Raw genomic sequence first — 22,995 nt, forward strand, 5'->3', positions numbered from 1 at the left:
ATAAGCCTAGCCAGTGGGGAGGTCTCTACCTCCTTCTGAAGTCCGTGTCAGAAGCGTTCTCTATGCTTCCCCACTTTAATAAATGTGCCACATGAAGCTCTGAGTGACTGAAGCTGTGTCTTTGCTCCCAAAGTGAAATTCTGTCCTTCAGAGATCACGAATCTGACACCGTTCACTGTAAGCTATCAGGAGGCCACCGTTCACTGTTCAGGTAGCAGCTGGGATAGGGCAGGTGCTTTGATTGACAGACGGGGGACCTTCCACTGGTTTGCACTGTCCCAGGATGTATGGGGTTGGGCATCTGATGAGCTTCCTGAAAATGTTTCCAAGTCCTCCTCTGGATGCCTGGAATGCACCCTCCCTGCCTTGGCCTGGAGTAGGACATGTGGGGATCCAGGCCATCCATGTAAGGAGTAGACCAGATGACCCACAGGATCATCTAATGGTGACAAGGCTGTTTCAGGTTCCAGTGGCCAGGTTGAAGTTCCAGTAAGTCAGCCTGTGGTGTAGATATCACACACTATTGGGGGTGGGGGTGTGTTTTCTGACCTGGCGGCCAGATTGGGCCACCAGAATGATGGTGACATGCTGATTGTTGGCTATTCAGACTGTCCACCACCCAAGACATTCCTGTTTGACTTGCACATGTGCTGACTTGTCTGTCCACATGTCCTAATCTCAGTGCTACTTCTGATCTGTGGCACCTGCGAGTGGCAGAGGTGATAGTACAGGTTCTTCACCCAGCAGAGGACAAGTGTCTGAAAAGCACTGAGGTCAACCTGAGGTCAAGTTCAAGCCCAGACTAGACCAAAGTAAAAATTTCAGGCAGCAATAGAAATTATGAGGATAGTAGTCAAGGACAGTATATGGGTCTTGTGAAGAAGGCTGAGCGCCGAAGAATTGATGCTTTTGAACTGTGGTGTTGGAGAAGACTCTTGAGAGTCCCTTGGACTGCAAGGAGATCCAACTAGTCCATTCTGAAGGAGATCAGCCCTGGGATTTCTTTGGAAGGACTGATGCTAAAGCTGAAACTCCAGTACTTTGGCCACCTCATGCGAAGAGCTGACTCATTGGAAAAGACTCTGATGCTGGGAGGGATTGGGGGCAGGAGGAGAAGGGGACGACAGAGGATGAGATGGCTGGATGGCATCACTGACTCGATGGACATGAGTCTGAGTGAAGTCTGGGAGTTGGTGATGGACAGGGAGGCCTGGCGTGCTGCGATTCATGGGGTCGAAAAGAGTTGGACACGACTGAGCGACTGATCTGATCTGATCTGATAGAAATAAACACTGCTTAAGATCAATGGCAGGATTTGGTCTGAAACAGAGTAAATATAGAAGCCTAGGGCAAGGTCACATAATCAGTCAATAATAAAAACTGTCAGGATACAGAGTATGGGTCTGAGAAGAGGCAAGTGCTGGGAGCCGGCATATTGCATATTGAGTGAGGATCTGGAATAGCTCAACTGGAATTCTATCACTGCCGGGAGCCAGTGTGAGGCACTCCGCCCATGACAAAGGTCATGAGGAAGGAGGCTCGGCATACGCAAAGGCGGGATCGAGCCTCAGGAGTCCCCCTGGAAATTCTCGAGCATCTACCCCCAAAACCAGAGTCTGCCTACTTTCTGCTTTGTGCTTTCACCTACACCTCTGACTTTACGGGGGGCTGTCCCCCACTACCTCTCTCTGAAAAGAGAGTTAGCTTACAGCTCCAATTAATAATTCCTGGATGTGACAGTGTTTCAACCTACAAACTCCTTTGGAAATCCTCTAGCCTGCCTGAATGGGTTTTTCCGGCCACATGTGATTGTTCAGAGCCTCCCAACTGTGAGAGGCAGGAGATGTTCTAAACTGCCTAAACACAGATTCCTTTGAGTAGTTAAAAGATTGATTAGAAATTGTATTGGTGAAGGGTTTTTCACTTGTTGGGCCAATGTTTGCTGCTAAGTCTCCATACTCCTTACCTACTGTGTCCTTGGCAGTGTATTGATTGATATAATGGGTGTATAGAAATGTAAAATGCAGCTTTGTCTAATGCTTTTTGGAAGGCTGGTGCCTGACTTTGGAATAATCACCTTTAGAGAAAAATAAGTTTCTTAAAATGTTAACAGGCCTCCGGGCAAGAAGATGATGTCAATCACCTGAACTTTTGCATATGATAAGTTTGAAAGCCTGGCTTCGATTAGGACCAGGAACTGCTGTCCTTGCATGACTCCACCCCTTCCCCCATTATCCTCTATGCACAACTTTAGGTATAAAAACTACTTTGGAAAATAAAGTGCGGGCCTTGCTCACCAACGCTTGGTCTCCCCATGTCATTCTTCCCTTTAACTTCCAGCTGAGCGTCCATCTGGAGCGCGGATGTCCTCTGCGACCATTTATTTGCCTGGGCTTCTAAGACCCACTTGAGAAGGTGTCTAAGGTGGGGCACCTTCCGCTATTCGAGAGGGCGCCTGCGGCCTCCGTGGTCAGAGCTAACCTGGTGTCACGGGTTATATTGATTTTCCGCGTAAACCAAGCCACTCAGCTTCTTTTCTCCACTGAATTTTCCTACTGAGCTATCCTTATTTCAGCCGCTTTTCTCCACTGAATTTCCTCACTGAGCTATCCTTATTCTATTACTCTTTGTATCCTTAATTAAAGTGTAATTAAGCAGTTGTTCCCTGACCCTCGCCTAGCCGTCTCTCCTTCGAATACCCTGGATCAGCCGGGGCTGGTCCCCGGCAGGCAAGATCAAATCTAAATCAAGTTTAGGGGAAAGGGCGAGGGCAAGGTTGAGGCTTAAGCCAAGGACAAATTTTCAGTCAGTAATAGAGAAGTAATAGAGAAGATCAAGATGAATTTAAGGGACAGGACATATGTGAAAAGAGGAATGTGGGGAAAGTCAGTTCACAAAGTCAGATCAAGGCCAAATTATTGGTCACAGAGAAATTGAGGAAGACAGTTAGAGACATGTTGTGTTTGACCAATATCTATGTCAATTTCAAGATTACATCAATTTCAAAGTCAAGTTGACAACAAGATCAAGGTCAAATTCTTAGTCATTATTAGAAATGGTGAAGATAGTATGTTTACTGAGACTATGGTTCTGAAAAGGGTGAAGGTCATAATTAGGCCATGATCAAGTTCAATATCATAAAAGCCCAAATCAGGGAGTTCCCTAGTGGTCTAGTGGTTAGGACTCTGAGCTTTCACTGCTGAGAGTTCAATTCTTTGTCAGGAAAGTAAGATCCCACATACTACATGGCACAGCAAAAAAAAAAAAAAAAGCCAAAATCAAGCTCATATTAACAAATTAGTGATAGAAAGGATCAAGATAGTACATAGGAGATACAGTTTGTTTAAAATAAGGGTCAAGGTAAAGTTAAAGGTCAGGGTCAATATTAAGATTGGGGTTGAAGTTAAATTATTAGTCATAGAGAATGCTAGGATGGTAGTCAAGAACAGATTACAAAACTGGAACAGATAAAGGTCAAGAACAATGCCAGGTGAAGTTCATATTCAGGGTCAAATTCAAGTTTAAGTTTTCAGTCCGGGGTAACAAAGAACACTGAAAAAGGTGAAGGACAGGATTTGGTCTGTATCAGAGTCAATATACAGGTCAAGGTTAAATTAAAATAATCATTCAGTAATACAGTAATGATAGGGACAGAATATGGGCCTGAAAGGGGTCATGGTCAAGGTGAGGTCAAGGTCAAGGTAAAAATCTAAGTTTGGTTCAAACAGTGTTAAAGATATGAAAAGACAGTCTGATATAGGCCATTGGTCTGAAAATGTCTAGGTCAAGGAAAGGTGAAGGTCAAGAGAAAGATTGACAGGTTCCTTGGACCCATTCTTGGCTACTACTTTTAAGAAACAGGGAGGCCAGCTAGAAGGAGAAAAACAAAGACCCCCAGCCCGTACCCCCACCCTAGGGGCCAAAAGGTCCTTTAGCCAGGGCCTGGCAGTGAGGGAAGCAGAAAACCTCCCTGGTGACCCTTGCTCCCAGTTCCTCCCCTAACCTGAAAGCCAACTCTGGGCAGCAGCTCTGTCTTCCTGGCCCAGCCCATGGGCGAGTTCCCTGACAGCCAGCCTCTCCACCAGGACAAGTTCTCTTTTCCCCAAGGGCAGAGTCCTGGTCTGAGTGGGTGGGCAGCGTGGAAGTGAGTATGGAGGGCGTCAGTAGGACTGAGCTAGAGGCCCCCGCTTGCACAGGCAGCTTTGGGTGGGAGGGTTAAGTTGGGGCCAGGTAGATGGGGCATTGGCTTCACTGAGGTCCCGGAGGCCGGCAATATTCAGGAGGACACTCTTGGGGCACCCGGCGGAAGTTCCCAATAACAACAGCCATCTAACCTGAATAAGCCGGGTCTCCTCTGCTCTCACAAGCTAAGTGGCGTCAGGTCCATCCAGGATACTGGGTGCTTTCCTTTTACTGTCCTCCCCACTCACCCCAGCCAGCTACCAGTCTCACCTCTTGCAGCAGATCAGACCGCGGCTCCTTCAAAACATCACCTGCCCCTCCATCTCCTGGAAAGGGACCACAGTCCACGACACCATTAGCTGCGCGGTACAGTATCCCAGTCCTGAACCCCTGTGGGCCCAGGTCAGACCAACAGGCAGAGTGGGCCCTGGCGTGTGACGCTCGACCCACCTGGAGGGTCCCGAACGGGGCACGGAAGTGCGGAGATGGCCTCCAAGTACTTGCACCTCCAGTCTTTGAAAATGACTGAGCCGTTCATTCCCCTGCGCGGGCACAGCCTGGATGATCCCTCTAGAGCCTCCAGCCTCAAGAGACCCTCGCCTAAGGCACCGCCCCCAGATCCGTACTGGTTTCGCTGGAGCTGAAAACTATATGATAGAGGCCGCCAGGTGGCGCCAGACAACCGGCGCGAACGTCAGCGGGGGGAATCCGGATCGCAGGACGGAGAGGAAACACCGCCCGCCCCCTGGATGCCGGGTCCTGGTCCAGGCTTACCTCTGAGCGTGTCTCTCCAGACAAGCGGCAGCAAGGGCGTCAGCCTGGGAGCTCAAAGCCTGCGCGGCGTGACCCCAGCAGCAGAAGGGGGACTAGGAAAAATTCTTTTGGGAAAGGACCCAGAACCACTGTTCACTTCCAGAGACGTCTGCTGGGAAGGGGACAGTCTCCCTACGCGACCGCGCGGCTCTGGGCTCCGGAGGGGAGGTAGAAAAAGTCCCGGAGATAATGCCAGGCAGGGGCGTCCTGCCCATCTTCCTAGACCTGCAGGAGCGCAGTTTTGGGTGGGAGGGCATGCACTGTAAACCTGAAATCATGAAAGTACTCCTAGAAACATGGATGAATCATTTTCATTCTACAATGTCGGAGAGGAAGTTTTTCCTAAAGCATAAAACGAGACCCAGAAGCCATAAAGGAAATGACTGGTAAACTGGATCACACAAAGTTTAAACAAAGTCTGTCTATTCCACAAGGAAAGTCCAACTGTAGCAGTGGTCAGCGATAGGACACAAGGCATAAGGGGCCTTTCCTTCCCTGGCACCGGCCTGCAGGCTCCACTGAGACAGACACCGGCTCTGCAGCACAGTCCTACCCAGCCATTTGTCAGCCCCCTGTGGGCCCCTCCTCCCAGGTCAGCAACTGTCAGCCCCAACCAGTTAACAGCCCTGCTCTGCCATTGGGCCCGGCCTCAGAAAGCGCCTTCCCACTCTCTGTCTTGTGTATAAGAGCACCCTGATTCCCGAGGGAGATAAGATGGTTCCTAGGCTAGTCTGCCATCTCCGCTGTCTGCTGGCCTTCCGATTAAAGTTATCATTCCTTGCTCCAACAACTCGTCTTGCAATTTATTGGCCTGCCATGGAGTGAGCAGAATGAGCTTGGGCTCAGTAGCAAATTTTGGCAAAGCCAGCCAGGAGCCTTGCTGCTCGTGGTGAGCCGGCCCAAGTTGAGGAATTTTCAGGTAAGGCCTGCAGCTTCCAGGACCATTTCTCCTGAGGATCTTCCCTTCACAATTCCTGTAGCGGCACTGGCTGCCCCAGCGCTTGGCAGTTGGAGCGAGTTGACATTTAGGAGCTGTCGGACTCCGCATACTAGGGAAAGTCGCTCCCATGTGTACAGCTGGGAACATATTCCCCTCTCAATTCGTTTGTTTGTTGCTTCAGGGTACCCTTCTGGAGGGCAGAATTGTCATTGGATTTTACCTGATTTGTGAACTGGTTCGTTTGCTTTTGTTTTTGTGTTCATTCACAATGGAATCTGTTTGTTCCGTTGGTATTGAAATCTGTTCGTGTCTTTGTTTTGTGATTCTTGAACTTATCAAGAGAGGAAACACTCCATCTGTCCCTAAGGACAGCCTTTTGGGTCATATCCTAAATGGCAAGATACAGTTGTGGGCCTATGACTAAGAAAGAGATGATATTCGATTGTAGTGGTGTGTGGTCCCCATATACACTAGAATTAGGGGAGCAATGGCCCTTAAATGGCTCACTTAATTATGATACAATCTCACAATTTTTTTTTGTGTGAAAGGGCAGGTAAAAGTGATGAGATTCCGTATGTAGAGGCATTTAGGCTGTTACATCAGGAAGAAAAGAAGTCTGATGGCTGCCACCTTATGGGGCAGCGGTCTTAAAGGGAAGTCAAGGAGAAACCTATTCTATAAGAGGGAGAGGGAGAACATGAGAGTGAGGATTTGCTGTTTCAGAACTTAACCACCCCTCCGACCAACCCAGCTCCTCCACTGGCCAAGCACACTGCACGGGCAGTTGTTCCAGCTGCCCCCATGCCATGGGTATATCCATCGCCTCCTGTTTCCCCTCCTTTTGGAGATGAATTAGAGGTTTCTATGTTAACACTCAGGTCACAGGAGCCTGGTTTGGTATCACCATCCTAGATGTGATAGGGAACCCAATTTGGACTGGGAGCCACTTCTGGAGCAGGGCAACCTCCTTTGTGCTGATATCACTTCAGTTCAGTTCAGTTGCTCAGTCATGTCCAACTCTTTGCAACCCCATGGACTGCAGCACGCCAGGCCTCCCTGTCCATCATGAACTCCCAGAGCTTGCTCAAACTCATGTCCATTGAGTTAGTGATGCCATCCAACCATCTCATCCTGTGTCATCCCCTTCTCCTCCTGCTTTCAACCTTTCCCAGCATCAGGGTCTTTTCCAAGGAGTCAGTTCTTCACATCTGCTGGCCAAAGTATTGGAGTTTCAGCTTCAGCATCAGTCCTTCCAATGAATATTCAGGACTGATTTCCTTGAGGATTGACTGGTTTGATCTCCTTGCTGTCCAAGGGACTCTCAAGAGTCTTTTCCAACACTGCAGTTCAAAAGCATCAATTATTTTATGATATCACTTCAGTCAGTCAGTTCAGTCGCTCAGTTGTGTCCGACTCTGTGACCCCATGAATCGCAGCATGCCAGGCCTCCCTGTCCATCACCAACTCCCGGAGTTCACTCAAACTCACGTCAATCGAGTTGGTGATGCCATCCAGCCATCTCATCCTCGGTCATCCCCTTTTCCTCCTGCCCCCAATCCCTCCCAGCATCAGAATCTTCTCCATTGAGTCAACTCTTCCCATGAGGTGGCCAAAGTACTGGAGTTTCAGCTTTAGCATCAGTCCTTCCAAAGAACACCCAGGACTGATCTCCTTTAGAATGGACTGGTTAGATCTCCTTGCAGTCCAAGGGACTCTCAAGAGTCTTCTCCAACACCACAGTTCAAAAGCATCAATTCTTCAGCACTCAGCTTTCTTCACAGTCCAACTCTCACATCCATACATGATCACTGGAAAAACCATAGCCTTGACTAGACGGACCTTTGTTGGCAAAGTAATGTCTCTGCTTTTGAATATGCTATCTAGGTTGGTCATAACTTTGCTTCCAAGGAGCAAGCATCTTTTAATTTCATGGCTGCAGTCACCATCTGCAGTGATTTGGGAGCCCCCAAAAATAAAGTCTGACACTGTTTCCACTGTTTCCCCATCTATTTCCCATGAAGTGATGGGACCAGATGCCATGATCTTCGTTTTCTGAATGTTGAGCTTTAAGACAACTTTTTCACTCTCCTTTTACTTTCATCAAGAGGCTTTTTAGTTCCTCTTCGCTTTCTGCCATAAGGGTGGTGTCATCTGCATATCTGAGGTTATTCATATTTCTCCTGGCAATCTTGATTCCAGCTTGTGCTATGATATCACTTAGGAGGCCTTAATGCAGATGGTCACCAGTGGGGTGTCTATGAATACACAAGCCAGTTTCAACTTCAGATTTGTTTAATTGGGAAAACAATGACCCTACTTTATCAAGAGGACCCCCTCCGCACAACGGAACTTTTCACTTCCACCTTTGCCCTTCACCATCCCTCTTGGATAGACATTCATACTCTTATGAATTTGGTGCTCACAGGGGATGAAAGAAAGACAGTCATTGACAAGGCTAGAGACGAAGCACGCCAGCCTTATCTAGTTGATCCAGATGAACTCCAGAAGCAAACCTGGCAGTTCCTATTGCTGAACCTGCCTGGGATCCCAACAATGGAAGTATGCCACTCCTAAAGCATTACAGGAAGTGTATCTTAGCAGGCCTTCGAAAGGCAGTAGCTAGGCAACAGAGCTTAAACAAAATTCAGGGGCTACACCAAAAACCTAGTGAAGACCCATAAAAATTTCTAGGAAGAATTTATCAAGCTTATAGGTGGTACTCTGATGCTGACCCTAAGGCCCCTGAAAATATAAGAATGGTGAATATGAGTTTCACTGGGCAAAGCACCCCAGATAAAAGAAGAAAATGACAAAAGTTAGATGGTGCATTGGGAATGAAACCTTCTCAGTTGGTAGATGTTGCTTTTAAGGTGTTCCATAACAGGGAGCAACTACAGAAGCCAAGAGGATGCAAGGTGGAGCGCTACGTTATCGGCAGTAGCAGTGGATTCCGGCAAGTAACCGGAAGAGAAGTGAGCCACCGCTGGGGAAGGAACGATGCCCCTCCTGTAAGGAGGAAGGCCATTGGGAGAGAAACGGCCCTCAGTTAAAGAATAAAAAAAGACAACAATAAGAGAAAGGTGGGAGCTTCTCACATGGTAGAAAGAGGAAGGCACTCTGATGATGAATGGAGGGACCTGGAAGTTCCCTTAGACTTGAGATATTTGATTCAAATGTCCCCACAGGAGCCCTGGGTAACTGTGACGGTGGGGAACGAGTTAACTGACTTTCTAATAGATACAGGTGTAGCATACTCCGTGGTGAACCAAGGTGGCACAGAAACCATCTCCATCCATCCCAGGCATGGGAGTGTCTGGCGAAGGACAAAATCAGTCCTTCTTACAACCTCTAGAGTGCCAATTAGGGGACTTCACCCTGAAACACAGGTTTTTTTTTTATATATATATATATATTCCAGTGTGTGCAAAATTGGTCCTTCTTGCAACCTCTGGGGAAGTACAAAGTAGTTCCTTCTTATAACCTCTAGAATGCCAATTAGGGGACTATACCCTGAAACACAGTGTTTTTCGCTTTTTACCTATCCGGGAATGTCCAGTCCCTCTTTTGGGTAGAGATCTTCTTTGTAAATTAAATTCTCAAGTAACTTTTTCTCTAGGGCAGTTTGACATCAGAATCCCTCCAGACTATGCTGTAAGCCTATAGATGGCACTCATGGATGCTCCTGAAGAGGAGACAGCCTTTTCCCACTGAGATCTATGAAAAGGTAAGGCCAGAAGTGTGGGTTAATGGCACCCCTGGGAAGGCCAAGAATGCATGGCCAATACAAATTCCATTAGGAAAAAAATGCTGGGACACCTACTTTAAAGCAATACCTTTTGAGACAAGAGGGCCGAAAGGGAATACAGACAATTCTCAAGGAGTTTTTGAAAATAGGACTGATTAAACCTTGCAGGTCCCCATATAACACCCCTATCATCCTGGTCAAAAAGCTGAACTCAACAGAGTAACACTTTGTCCAAGAGTTGAGAACTATTAATGAAATAGTCCAAGATTTGCACCCAGTGGTACCTAATTTATATACTCTGCTTACAGCTATTTTGGGAGAATATAGCTGGTTCTGTTTTGGACTTGCAAAATGCTTTTTTCTGCATTCCTATTACAGAAGAATCACAGCAGCTTTTTGCTTTTGAATGGCAGGATCCAGAAACACATGTAATCTAACAGTATTGTTGGACCGTCCTGCCTCAAGGATTTAAGAATTCTCCTACCTTGTTTGGGGAAATGCTGGCAATGGACCTTAGAAACTTAATATAGGCTAAAGGACTCATATTCCAATATGGGGATAACTTGCTCATAGTAAGCCCTATTTATGATAAGTGTCTGCTGCTGCTGCTAAGTCTCTTCAGTCGTGTCCAACTCTGTTTGACCCCATAGACGGCAGCCCACCAGGCTCCCCTGTCCCCGGGATTCTTCAGGCAAGAATACTGGAGTGGGTTGCCATTTCCTTCTCCAATGCATGAAAGAGAAAAGTGAAAGTGAAGTTGCTCAGTTGTGTCCAACTCTTAGCAACCCCATGGACTGCAGCCTACCAGGCTCCTCTGTCCATGGGATTTTCCAGGCCAGAAAACCCACTGAAGTGGGTTGCCATTGCCTTCTCCGTGATAAGTGTCTACTAAATACCATCAGAACCGTGAACTATTTGGCCAGTTGTGGATATAAGGTTTCCCAGAAAAAGGCCCAAGTATGTAAGCAACATGTCAAATATCTAGGTTTTTCCATTTCCAAAGGACAGTGGGGTCTTTTACCTGACAGAAAATGGGCAGTTGGAGGCTTGAGAATACCCAAGACTTGTAGATAACTGAGAGGGTCTCTGGGAATGGCAGGGTTCTGTTGGATCTGGATCTCAAACTATGAGCTCATAGTAAAGCCCCTCTATGAGGCTTTAAAGGGCTATGATTTTGAGCCCCTTACTTGGACTAGCAGATGGCAAGCAGCCTTTGAAACCATAAAGACAGAGTTAGTCTCAGCTCCTGCTTTAGTGCTGCCAGACTTAAAGAAGCCTTTCAGACCGTATGTTCCTAGGAGTGTTAATGCGAACTTTGGGAAACACCCCCTGACATGCTGCCTCCTCCTGAAAACAACTAGAGCAGACCATTAAGGGATGGCCCCTTTGGCTTCTAGTTGTAGCGGCTACTTGTGACATGCTTCTGGAAGCTGAGGCGTTTCCCCCAAGGCAGCCCACCACTGTGTGTGTCCCTCCCCGCATCCTTATTTGCTGGAACAAATAGGTGGCTATTAGCTGACTTCTGGGAGAATGGGAAAATACCAAGCCATTCTCCTGGACCATCTGAGGGTGAGACTTCAATGCTCCTCAGCCCTAAATCCAGCCACATTGCTGCCGATTGATGGTGCATGATCCCCAGTGCATGCCTGCCCACACGTCATGGAGCTGGTGTGCTCTAGCAGACTGGACTTAATGCGTCAACCTTTGGCTAAGCCAGATGAGGACGTGTTGACCAATGGAAGCAGCTTTGTGGGCTGAGGTAGGCAATGTGCTGGGTGCGTGGTGATAACCCTTACAGACATCGTAGAAGCAAAGCCCTGTCCCCAGGAGCCCAGCTCAGAAGGCAGAGACAACTGCTCTGACAAGAGCCCTCCTACTCAGTGAGGGCAAGCGGGCGAGTATATACATAGACTCTCACTATGCGTAGCGCACACTTAAGGGGCAATATGGAGAGAAAGGGGACTCCTCACTTCAAACAATAAAAATAGCAACCATGCTTCCAAGATCCTGTTGCTGTTAGAAGCAGTCTATAAGCCCTCGCAAGTGGCTTTAATGCACTTCCCAGGCCACTGACCTGGTGACTCAGAGGTAAAGAATCTGCCTGCACATTGAAATACATATAATATCATATATGAAACGAGTTGCCAGTCCAGGTTCGATGCACGATACTGGATGCTTGGGACTGGTGCACTGGGATGACCCAGAGGGATGGTATGGGGAGGGAGGAGGGAGGAGGGTTCAGGATGGGGAACACATGTATACCTGGGGCGGATTCATTTGGATATTTTGCAAAACCAATACAACATTGTAAAGTTTAAAAATAAAATAAAAAAAAAAAAAAAAAAAAAAGAATCTGCCTGCAATGCAGGAGGCCTGGATTTGATCCTTTGGTCAGGAAGATCTCCTGGAGAAGGGAATGGCACCCCACTCCAGTATTCTTGCCTGGAAAATCCTATGGACAGCGGAGCCTGTGGGCTACAGTCCATGGGGTTGCAGTCGGACAGGACTGAGTGACTAACACTTAATATATAATAAAAGGCAACCAGCTAGCTGACCGATCTGCAAACAAAGCAGCAAAGGGAATTATTAAGCCATGATAGGGTCACTACTCCCGTAGATTAGCTTGTCAAGATACCAGCCAGTATATTCAGAAAAGGGCAAAGAGAGAGCCAAGGAGTGGGGATTCACTCTTGAACACACGCCACCTTGTTGGAAATGTAATGCACAAGGAAGTGCTTTGATTCTTGAGGCCTCCTGAACACTGTGCTCCAGCACATTCATAATAGTACCCATTACAGGAGAGATGCTACCTTACAACGGATTCAGAAATATACAATGGGTCCTAGAAAAGACCCAACGCTGGGAAAGATTGAAGGCAGGAGGAGAAGCAGACAATAGAGGATGAGATGGTAGGATGGCATCACAGACTCAATGGACATGAGTTTGAGCAAGCTCCAGGGGATGGTGAAGGACAGGGAAGCCTGGCGTGCTGCAGTCATGTATGCAGGCCTCTGCATGGGGTTGCAGAGTTGGACATGACTGAGCAACTCAACAACAACCACCTACGAAGGGCCATCTACTGAGTCACTCAAAATTGTATGATTTGTGCAAAAAAGTAACCCAAAGACTGAGGGACTGAACAACAACCCAAGACCCCAGTTAAGCAAAGATACTCTTATCAGACAGGACATTCCAAGGACTTAGAGATTCCCTCCCAGGAGCCAAATGAGGCCAGACCTGTCTTGGAGTGTGCAGGTTCTGTGCTGGACTCAAGGTTGCCAGAAATATCAATAACTTCAGATATGCAGATGACACCACTCTTATGGCAGAAAGCAAAGAGGAGCTAAAGAGCCTCTTGATGAGGGTGAAAGAGGAGAGTGAAAATGCTGGCTTAAAACTCAACATTCAAAAAATGAAGATCATCACATCCAGTCCCATCACTGCATGGTAAATAGATGGGGAAACAGTGGAAACAGCGACAGACTTTGTTTTCTCGGGCTCCAGTATCACTGCAGATTGTGGTTGCAGTCATGAAATTAAAAGACGTTTGCTTCTTAGAAGAAAAGCTATGACAAACCTAAACAGTGTTTTAAAAAGCAGAGACATCGCTTTGCTGACAAAGGTCCATGTAGTCAAAGCTATGGTTTTTCCAGTAGTCATGTACAGATGTGAGAGTTGGAGCATAAAAAAGTCTGAGTGCCAAAGAATTGATGCTTTCAAACTGTGGTGTTGGAGAAGACTCTTGAGAGTCCCTTGGACTGCAAGGAGATCAAACCAGTCCATCCTAAAGGAAATCAGTCCTGAATATTCATTGGAAGGACCGATGCTGATGCAGAAGCTCCAATACTTTGGCCACCTGATGCGAAGAGCTGACTCATTGGAAAAGACCCTGATGCTGGAAAGATTGAGGGCAGGAGGAGAAGGGGAAGACAGAAGATGAGATGGTTGGGTGGCATCATCGACTATTGATGAGTCTGAGCAAACTCCACAAAATAGTGAAGGACAGGGAAGCCTGGTGTGCTGTAGTCCATGGAGTCGCAAAGAGTAGGACACGACTGAACAACAACATATTTTAAATTTGTTTATTTTTGGCTGTGTTAGGTCTTCGTTGCTGCTTGGGCTTTTCTCTGGTTGTGGAGAGTGGGGGTCACTCTCTAACTGCAGTGCGTGGGCTTCTTTTTGTGGTGGCTTCTCTTGTTGCAGAACGCAGACTCTAGGGCATGTGAGCTTTAGTAACTGTGGCTCCTTGTCTTGCCCAATAGTTTTGGCACACAAGCTTAGTCGCTCTACAGCGTGTGGGATCTTTGTGCATCAGGGATCAAATCTGTGTCTCCTGCATTGGCAGGTGGACTCTTAACCTATTTTGGAGTGTGCAGGTTATGAACATCCCAGACCTTGACCACTGAGCCACCCAGGAAGCCCTGAATGAATTTTAAAAGACTTAAGCAAATGAAAAGATATCCTGAGTTCATGCTTTGAAACACATAATATTGCTAAGAGGACAGTAAAGTAATATACATATTCAATGCCATTCCTATCAAAATCGCAGTGGTTTTTTATTTGTTGTTGTTAGAAAATACCCAACATAAAATATAGAGTTTGAAGGGAGCCCAAAGAACCAAAACAGCCTGGAACAAGAAGCATAATTAGAGGACTCACATTTCCAGATTTTATTTTATTTTTTAATTTTTCTAATATAAATTTATTTATTTTAATTGCAGGCTAATTACTTTACAGTATTGTAGTGGTTTTGCCATACATTGACATGAATCCGCCACAGGTGTACATGTGTTCCCCATCCTGAACCTCCTTCCCATCTCTCTCCCATCCCATCCCTCTGGGTCTTCCCAGTGCACCAGCCCTTGAGCACCCTGTCTCATGCATTGAACCTGGACTGGCGATCTGTTCCACATATGATAATATACATGTTTCAATGCTATTCTCTCGAATCATCCCACCCTCGCCTTCTCCCACAGAGTCCAAAAGACTGTTTGTTCTTAAAAAGACTGTCCAAAAGACAGATTTAAAAACTTAACTTCTAGGCTACAGTAATCAGATCAGTGTGCTACTGACATAAAGATAGACACACAGACAAGTGGACAGAATAGGGGGACCAGAAATAAAACCTCAGGTATAAAATCATTTAATTTTCAACATGGATATCAAGATTATCCAGTGAGACTATTCATTCTTGTCCACAAATTATGGTGGGCAAATGACATCCACGTGAAAAAAACGTGGTTGGGCTCTTACCTCACATATACACAACAATTAACTCATAGAAGATCAAGACTTAAATGTAAGAGCTAAAACTACAAAAATCTTGGGGAAAAAACATAGAGGGAAAATCTTCATGATCTTGTATTTGACAATGATAAATTAGACATCAGGAAAATTAAAAACTTTTATGCATCCCTAATGTCATTTAAGCCACCAGGCTTCCCTGGTGGCTCAGAGATTAAAGAGTCTGCCTGGAATGCAGGAGACCCGGGTTTGATCCCTGGGTCGGGAAGATCCCCTGGAGAAGGAAATGGCACCCCACTCCAGTACTCTTGCCTGGAGAATCCCATGGAGAGAGGAGCCTGGTAGGCTACAGTCCTTGGGGTCGCAAAGAGTCGGACACAACTGAGCAACTTCACTTCAATTCACTTCACTTCAATGTCATTTAAAAGGGATTAATATCTAACGTATACCAAGACTCATAACTCAACAACAAGAAGACAAAAATATCTAATTTCAAAGTAGGCACATAGTTTATTTATTGAAGTATTTAATCTCCCCAAAGAAAAAATCATTTGCCTTTCTGTGTGTTGCCTTCTCACTCTCTTGACAGTGTCCTTTGATGCATAAAAGATTTTAATTTTCACGATGTCTAATTTATCTATTTTTTTATTTCATCATGCCTGTGCTTTTGGTGTTATACTTAAGAAATCAGTGTTGTGATGAGTAGGAACTCAATGGTTCTGTTGATTATTTTTGTGCAAAGAAATCTGAAGTCAGTGCTTATCTCATTGGCCAGGGCACTACATGAATTTTAGCTTCATTTTGTTTTTCAGGCTGATTGGTTTATTTCAGGATGTAATATTTGGATAGGTCTACCAAATTACAAAAAGAATTTAAAATCATAAATAAATTTGGTTATATTATCAAGTTGTGTGCATTCTGCAGAATATCACACTTATTGCGTGGTAATCAATTACAGTTCAGTTTTGGTTTATTACCTCAGGTCCTAGCATTTATATTTCTTTTTACTTAATTCAATGGAGACTTGGAAGCTCCAACATAAATTATAGATCAAAAGATGCCTCAGAAGAAAGAAATTGCTCTCTGTGTTGCTATACTTTGACTAGTGAAATAAAAATTTCTCTTTTCTAGCAACTGAAAATAACACTGAATTTCCTTTCTCCTCTAGTACTGTTGAGCTTTGTATAAACACTTATGAAAGTTAGGAAGAGATATTTGTGACCTCGGGTGGTGACTAAATAAAAACACCTCCACATTTATCAAGAGAACCCCCTGCAACTCAGAGAGTAATTTGCCATTCCTCTGGACAAATCAGAAAGTTCACTGTGCACAAAAAGTTTTATAGTCCATGGGGATAAAGTACGCCTTGCCTACTGGAATCCTAGACCCAGGCACACACCTGCATCGCAGTTCATCAGAGGAATCCTTTGAACACTGAAAGCTCAGACTCAATAAGTCCCCTCCCTGTCTGCAGCTCTTGCATGAAGGGAGAGAACTGGCCATTCTTTGTAAGAACTGACTTTCCTCGATCCTTCTGGCTTTGAAAATTTTCTTTCTTTTTATTTTTTAAAAACTATTTAAAACGTTATTTATTTTACATTGGAGGCTAATTAACAATATTGTGGCGGTTTTTGCCATACATTGACATGAATCAGCCAACAGTGTACACGAGTCCCCATCCTGAACCCCCCTCCCACCTCCCTCCCCATCCCATCCCTCTGGGTTGTCCCAGTGCACCGGCTTTGAGTGCCCTGCTTCACGCGTCGAACTTGGACTGGCCATCTGTTTCACATATGGTAGTATACATGTTTCAATGCTGTTCTCTCAAATCATCCCACCCTCGCCTTCTCCCACAGAGCCCAAAAGTCTGTTCTTTACATCTGTGTCTCTTTTGCTATCTTGCATACAGGGTCATTGTTACCATCTTTCTAAATTCCATATATATGTGTTAATATACTGTATTGGTGTTTTTCTTTCTGGCTTACTTCACTCTGTATAATAGGCTCCAGTTTTATCCACCTCATTAGAACTGACTCAAATGCGTTCTTTTTTATAGTTGACTAATATTCCATTGTGTATATGTACTACGACTCTCTTATCCATTCACCTGCCAATTGAAATTTTTCTTATGCTTTTTTTCCTTGTCATTTGTTTTGTATTCCATTTCTCTCATCTCTGTTTTCTGCTATTCCTTTTATTCTGCTGTTTTCTCCCTTTCATTTCTCTTCGTCTGTAGTTCTCATTGCTCTGATTAATATATATTTTTTCCACTTTATAGTCTTCAAACTCACTTATTATATTGATATTTAGTTTTAATTTATCAATCTTAAATTAAAAAAATAGAGAATAATTACTTTACAATATTGTGATTGTTTTTGCCATACAACAACATGAATTGACATTAGGTATACATATATCTCCTCCGTCTTGAAACCCCTCCCCACCTCCCTCCCCTGCCCACCCCTTCACGTTGTCATAGAGCACTGGCTTCCCCGCATCACACACTGAACTCCCACTGACTATCTGTTTTACATATGGTAATCTATATGTTTTACATATGGTAATCTATATGTTTCAATGCTATTCTCTCAAATCATCCTACCCTCTCCTTCCCCTACTGTGTCCAAACGTCTGTTCTTCATGTCTGTGTCTCCTTTGTTGCCCTGCATGTAGGATCATTAGTACTATCTTTCTATATTTATATATATGTGTTAATATTTGATATTTGTCTTTCTCTCACTTCCCTCTATATGATAGGCTCTAGGTTCGTTCACCTCAATAGAACTGACTCAAATGCATTTCTTTTTATAGCTGAGTAATAGTCTATTGTATATATGTACCACGGCTTCTTTATCCATTTATCTGTCACTGGACATCTAGGTTGCTTCATGTCCTAGGAATTGTAAATAGTGCTGCGATGAGCATTGGGGTGCATGTGTCTCTTTTCAATTCTGGTTTCCTCAGGGTATATGCCCAGTAGTGGGATTGCTGGGTTGCGTGGTGGTTTTATTCCTAGTTTTTTAAGGAACCTCCATCCTGTTCTCCATAGTGGCTGGATCAGTTTGCATTCCCACCAACACTGTAAGAGGGTTCTCATTTCTCCACACCTTCTCCAGCGTTTATTGCTTGTAGGCTTTTTGATAATGGCCATTTTGACTGATGTGAGATGATACCTCATTGCATTTCTCTAATAATGAGTGATGTTGAGCATTTTTCATGTATTTATTAGCCATCTATATGTCTTCTTTGGAGATATGTATGTTTAGTTCTTCTGCCCACTTTTTTTTTTTCTGTCCACTTTTTGATTGGGTTGTTTGTTTTTCTGGTATTGAACTGTATGAGCTACTTGTAATTTATCAACTTTTTAATAAGTGTTTATATCCTTTCTAATCTTCCACCTTCTTTGAATGTGAATTCTCATTTCTTCTGTTAATTTATTTATTCCTCTGTGACCTTAAATTCCTCTTGGATTCCTTCCTGCTTTTCCTCTTCTCTGCCAGTTATAATATTCCCTCTCTGTCTTCTATGCCTTCATTTTGTTTTCTTAATTGTATATATATTTTTTTCTATTATGCTTTTGCATTCTTTAACATAGTTTTCTATGTTTCTTTATTCCTCTTTAATGACCTTTCTCATATTACTAAACATCTTTTCATGTCACTCATATGTGTTGTTTACTCTTATATATGGTCTGATTTTTTGAAATTCAAAATTTAGCAATTTTATTTTCATTCTGATTCTTTCCTGTGTGTATTTCTTTTTATGTACAATTCTTCCAAACCTATTTTTATAAGGTGAAATTACCAAACTGTTAAAAACAACTCTATGGAAAAATATCGTGTGATACATAGTTTGGAAATTATTTATTTATTTTTAAAAATTTTATTTTATTTTTAAACTTTACAATACTGTATTGGTTTTGCCATATATCAACATGAATCCGCCAGAGGTATACACGTGTTCCCCATCCTGAACCCTCCTCCCTCCTCCCTCCCCGTACCATCCCTCTGGGTCGTCCCAGTGCACCAGCCCCAAGCATCCTGTATTGTGCATCGAATCTGGACTGGCGACTCATTTCATATATGATATTATACATGTTTCAATGCCATTCTCCCAAATCATCCCACCCTCTTCCTCTCCCACAGGGTCCAAAAGACTGTTTTATACATCAGTGTCTCTTTTGCTGTCTCGTATACAGGGTTATTGTTACCATCTTTCTAAATTCCATATATATGCGTTAGTATACGGTATTGATGTTTTTCTTTCTGGCTTACTTCACTCTGTATAATAGGCTCCAGTTTCATCCACCTCATTAGAACTGATTCAAATGTATTCTTTTTAATGGCGAAGTAATACTCCATTGTGTATATATTTAAAAATCAAGGAAATTTGCTGTACAAATTTCAGCTCTTTCCTAAGTTCACATATAGTCTCCTTATTTTTTAAATTAAATATAGTAGTCTCAAATTCAGATTCATAATTTTAAAAAGTAAACTGCTGCTTTTCTTACACGTGCATTTCTATATTTGTATGATTCTTAATTATACAAGTTTGTATAAATTTAGGGTATTTCTCAGGTGTGTGCCACAAACAATGTTAAGAGTCATTTCAGAAGAAACAGCTGAGTTCTGTTATAATCAAATAAAAATTACACAAACACACACACATACATTCTATTTTGCCTTATCTATCTATATATCATCTATTTATCTCTAGCAAAACAGAGTGATTAGCAGTGACTTTCCAGTATAAAATATATCACATCAGGACAACCTGTGATTGGAGATATAGAATTGAAGTATATGTTCAACATGTGTAAGAAATGATGTAAAATACTAACTTCATACTCTATGAGGTTGAATTATGAAAGCATGAAAATATTTCATGTAGCAAATCAGTAATCACACCACATCAGAATTATTATTTTTTGCAGCTGTAGAAAATAATAATAAAGCATTTATGTCAATTTCATAACCGTGAGGGGTCTTTCTTTTAAAGCATCACAGGAAAGCATGAAGATCTGAAATGGACTCAGGACATCACTTTAGGGAGGAGGAAACTGATCTGGAAATGAACAAGAGGAGCCAGGAGAAAGCTTCTCCAGCTGGAGGACTTAACTTGTGAAGTAGTGAGAGACAGTCGACAGCCCCCACCCCAGATGGTTGTGGATGCAGTCACAGGGTGGGTGCTGAGGACTGAAGAGAAACGGAGTCCAGATGGTTCCAGCAGGTCTGGGAGCAAGCAGGAGAGCTTGAAGACCCAGGGCCATGGCTGATGACTGACAACTCAACCTAGGGAGCTCTGCTTTACCAGTGAATAACGTTGTTTCTCTTGTTGTTTTATACACTTTGCTTCCATTTAAAAAATACATTTCTGTTCAGTTCAGTTCAGTTGCTCAGTCGTGTCCGACTCTTTGAGACCCCATGAATTGCAGCACACCAGGCCTCCCTGTCCATCACCAACTCCCGGAGTTCACTCAAACTCATGACCATCGAGTTGGTGATGCCATCCAGCCATCTCATCCTCAGTCGTCCTCTTCTCCTCCTGCCCCCAATCCCAGTATCAGAGTCTTTTCCAATGAGTCAACTCTTCGCATGAGGTGGCCAAAGTACTGGAGTTTCAGCTTTAGCATCAGTCCTTCCAAAGAAATCCCAGGACTGATATTCAGAATGGACTGGTTGGATCTCCTTGCAGTCCAAGGGACTCTCAAGAGTCTTCTCCAACACCACAGTTCAAAAGCATCAATTTTTTGGCACTCAGCCTTCTTCACAGTCCAACTCTCACATCCATACATGACCACAGGAAAAACCATAGCCTTGACTAGACATACCTTTGTTGGCAAAGTAATGTCTCTGCTTTTGAATATGCTATCTAGGTTGGTCATAACTTTCCTTCCAAGGAGTAAGCGTCTTTTAATTTCATGGCTGCAGTCACCATCCACAGTGATTTTGGAGCCCAAGAAAATAGTGTCTGTCACTGTTTCCATTATTTTCAGTGTTTCCATCTATTTGCCATGAAGTGATGGGACTGGATGCCATGATCTTAGTTTTTTGAATGCTTAGGTTTAAGCCAACTTTTTCACTCTCCTCTTTCACTTTCATCAAGAGGCTCTTTAGTTCTTCTTCACTTCTGCATAAGGGTGGTGTCATCTGTGTATCTGAGGTTATTGATATTTCTCCCAGCAATCTTGATTCCAGCTTGTGCTTCATCCAGCCCAGAATTTCGCATGATGTACTCTTCATATAAGTTAAATAAACAAGTTGAAAGTATACAACCTTGATGTATTCCTTTCCCAATGTGGAACCAGTTTGTTGTTCCATGTCCACTCATTAAGAATATTTGAAGCCAGGGACACAGATGGCATTGCCTGGAAGAATGTGTTGAATAAATGTGAAAGCATGACTGACATAAGAAGCATCAATTGTTAAGTGAGATAGGAGAGAGAGGGCTAGGAGGAGGGGAAGAAGGGAGGAAAATAGCTGTTTACAGTGGAAGAAAGAAACTTTAGGAAGGGAATATGGCTTTTCCAAGGTATGGCATAAGCAGGAGAATATTTGAGGGAAGATGGGACTTGGGTTTGAAAGCAAAGTATCTGAGGGTTGAGAGGTACATGATCACACTGGAGATGCGGTACTAAAGGATGGTGAGAACTAGGTGACTGTGTGTTTTAAAGGAAAGTGAAAAAGGAGATATCAGAAAGATATTAATGTCTTGTTATTCAAAGAACCATGTGATCTCTTTGTCCAGGTGGTGTTGGATGCAGGGGCCCAGCATGTGTATTGTTGACAGTGACAAGGATGGGAAGATATCCTCAAAGGAGGATGATGTAGGGGGAAGTCTGGAATTGGTTCTGGGCAATGACCTGGAGCTTTCGTTCTTGACTAATATCTGCTTGATGCCCCAGGACTCAGTCCTCAATGAGTGGTGCCTGTATTGGCAGTGTCCCCATCCAATGGGAATGCTTGGAAATGCAGTCTCTTGTCTCCACCCCAGACTACTGGCACTGAGAGCCAGAAGTCTGAGTTCTGTCAATCCATTGAATAAATGTGATGCACAGAGCAATTTGAGATTCATCTCACTGGGGAGAGTGCAGTGTGGTTATCCAAATGTGCTGAGAACATTCTCCATGACTGGCAGTTTTGTTCACATTTTACATTTCATTTTGTTTTCAAAGGGGAGGCTCAAAAGAAATATAATGCCCAAAAAACTGGAGAAGAAAAGACAAGAGCTTTTCACCAAGGCCAAGCAGAGATGTCATGACAGATCTGTACTTCCTCTGAGGCTGACCGGATGCACTTTCCAGAAGCCAGTCACAAAGATAACCTTCCATCCTGGCGATGTGATCAGGTGCCATTGATGTGAGAGGACCCTAGGAGAAGCTGCAGCAAGTCTGTGCATTCAGGAGGCTGCAGGAGCTCCAGGCCTACAACTCTGAAGGAGAACCTTTCAGAACCTTGGACAGCACAAATGTTTCTGGGGTTATTGCCCTGGTTTTGCAGGCGAGTTCCTGGGTCATGTTGGTTCCAGATCTCTGCACACCAGGCCTGAGCTCATCACTTTTAGTCTTCAGATAAGGCAGAGATGGATCCAGGATTGGAGCTTTTCCTCCCACAGGTCGTCTGCAGATGGCCAGAAACAGATGCAGATATTCACTGACAGTCTCAGATAGGGAAGACAGCAAGGGAGGGATTGGCTATGACCTTGAGGGCAGACAGGCTTGCCAGGGATGCAGAGAGAGCCAGGAGCCAGAAAGAATGTTCTTGAGAACTAGAGAAAAATAGAAGACTGTCTTGTAGAAACCGAATGGTCCCTGGGAAGTGGTTCATAGGGAGTGGGGTTGGGGACAGTCCTCTGCTCCACTTGCCACTTTCACTGTCAACCCGGTTTCTGAACTAAGATGCTTTATTATATTAACTTTGTACTCTATTAAATGCTTAGTAGACAAAAACAAAAGGCATAAATTTTTTTTGTGGATAAGAGACGGGGTTTCATGTGACAAGAGTAAAGAGTTTTGTATATCTTTGTACACCTCAGTTTCTGCTTGCCAGAATTTCTTTATTGAATTCTACAA

At 44.1% G+C, this 22,995-nt stretch overlaps 1 long non-coding RNA gene across 2 annotated transcripts; it reads left to right on the forward strand.

Moving 5' to 3' along the window:
* The first annotated feature begins 5,058 nt into the window (after positions 1-5,058).
* LOC123335190 lies at positions 5,059-22,866 on the forward strand. Of its 2 annotated transcripts, none has more exons than XR_006553578.2 (3): positions 5,059-5,914; positions 9,552-9,659; positions 22,099-22,866. It is a non-coding gene; the product is annotated as an uncharacterized LOC123335190 (long non-coding RNA). The 2 variants fall into 2 exon arrangements; XR_006553579.2 differs by lacking the exon at positions 22,099-22,866 and adding an exon at positions 19,923-20,306.
* The last annotated feature ends 129 nt before the right edge of the window (positions 22,867-22,995 follow it).

This window comes from Bubalus bubalis, chromosome 9 (genome assembly GCF_019923935.1).
Source record: "Bubalus bubalis isolate 160015118507 breed Murrah chromosome 9, NDDB_SH_1, whole genome shotgun sequence".
Lineage (NCBI taxonomy): Eukaryota > Metazoa > Chordata > Mammalia > Artiodactyla > Bovidae > Bubalus > Bubalus bubalis.